Raw genomic sequence first — 1722 nt, 5'->3', positions numbered from 1 at the left:
AGAGAGAGAGAGAGAGAGGGGGAGGGGAGGGGGGGAGAGAGGACAGTTGGCGCACGGGAGATAAAGAGAGAAAGAGATAGACAGACAAGTAAGTCTCGCACGAACACTAAACTATTCTTGTCAACGCATTTCATTTTCCCCACACCTCAGCCTTACAATGACTGCCTTGCATTCTCACATGTTCACACTGTTGAAGAGTCAGATAACGTAGGTTTTATCCCTCTTCATTGGTAGAATACATATCTTTGAATCTAGAATTTGTTGTAGCTATAGATTACACCGTGTTTCCATTATATTCTCAACCTCGTATTAAACGAGCCTTTCGTCGGTGTCCAACTCAAAGCCTGTAAAAGTAGAGTTTTTCTCGCATCCGATCCGGACATTGGGGATTGCCTTGTTAGTGAGACAACTTCCTGGGCCTTCGACATATTATTGTGTTCCTGTGGTAGGGTGGCCAGTTCCTTTCCACGCCGCCTTTACTTCCCCAATTCGAAGTCAGGTACCCATTACTGCTGGGTGGGCTGGAGGGGGCGAACAAATCCGTGTCCAAACCGAGTATCTTCATCAAATTATGCCTACACTTTTGCGGGAGGAATTTTTTTTCCTAATATCTCCCAAAACTGCTCAAAATATTGTGTAGAATGTTCTTTCTATTTTTATAATATCACCCATGGTAATTGCAGGTGTGAACAACATTTCAATCAAACATCTATCGTCCTTATCTCCGTTTCTTATGGTGTGTGTGTGTGTGTGTGTGTGTGTGTGTGTGTGTGTGTGTTTGCTACTCTTTTGTTACATTCTAATCCTCGGCACTTATATAAAACCTTATTGTATTGCAGTTGCCGTAATACTCTTACTTTAACAGAAAAATCAGAGGCAAAAAAATGTTTGAGCTCACTTGGCGTATACACGTTTAGTGTCGGACAGGACATCGGCGCATTGTTTTTTAGAGCTGATGTACCATGTGGAACATCGCCACTGTCGTCACAGCTGTTATGATCTCATCGCCATCATTATGACTCCCTGTTTTATCATATTCTCTCGTTATATTATGTTTTCCCCAGTACAATGTGGCCTATAACTACAGTAAATTATGTTTTGTACCCTCGTCGACAATGCTATATTGGTGTTATTGTTCTATCTTTAAGACGGTTTGTTTAGAAGTCAGGTTACTTCGACCCTTTGTACCTTATTATTATTATCAACATCGCCGTCATCATCATCATCATCATCATCATCATCATCATCATCATCATCATCATCGTCATCGATGATGATCATCATCGCCATGGTCGTCATCATCATCATATGTTTGAATGACCAGGAACAATGGCAAATCGAATGGGGTTATTTGGACGAATGGGGGTGCCTCTGAGTATAATGACAATGGAGCCGAAAAAGAGCCTCGCTCTCGCTCGAATACATGCGTTGCTTCGTGGAGTCCTCCAGACTCATTAACGAAACCAAAAAATAATTATCATCATCATTTTTGTCAGCTCGAAGATGAAAAAGGCAAAAAAAAATGGAGACTGCAGAATTTCAATATTTATAACATTGCAAAAGTTCAACGTTTTGCCCAGAGGGCTTCGTCAAGAGCATTGTAAGATCATCATCATCAGCATCATCATCATCAGCATCATCATCATCATCATCATCATCATCATCATCATCATCATCATCATCATCATCATCATCATCATCATCATCAATATGTAGATCTAG

The 1722-nt window shown here is 40.9% G+C and overlaps 1 protein-coding gene across 1 annotated transcript in view; it reads left to right on the top strand.

Annotated features, from left to right (window-relative positions):
* Positions 1-1722, top strand: part of LOC101862469 (epithelial splicing regulatory protein 1) — a gene marked incomplete in the record, with an annotated part of 104434 nt that overhangs the window by 29919 nt on the left and 72793 nt on the right.

This window comes from Aplysia californica, unplaced genomic scaffold, assembly GCF_000002075.1.
Source record: "Aplysia californica isolate F4 #8 unplaced genomic scaffold, AplCal3.0 scaffold00017, whole genome shotgun sequence".
Classification (NCBI taxonomy): Eukaryota; Metazoa; Mollusca; class Gastropoda; order Aplysiida; family Aplysiidae; genus Aplysia; species Aplysia californica.
This window is presented reverse-complemented; position numbering and strand designations above follow the sequence as displayed.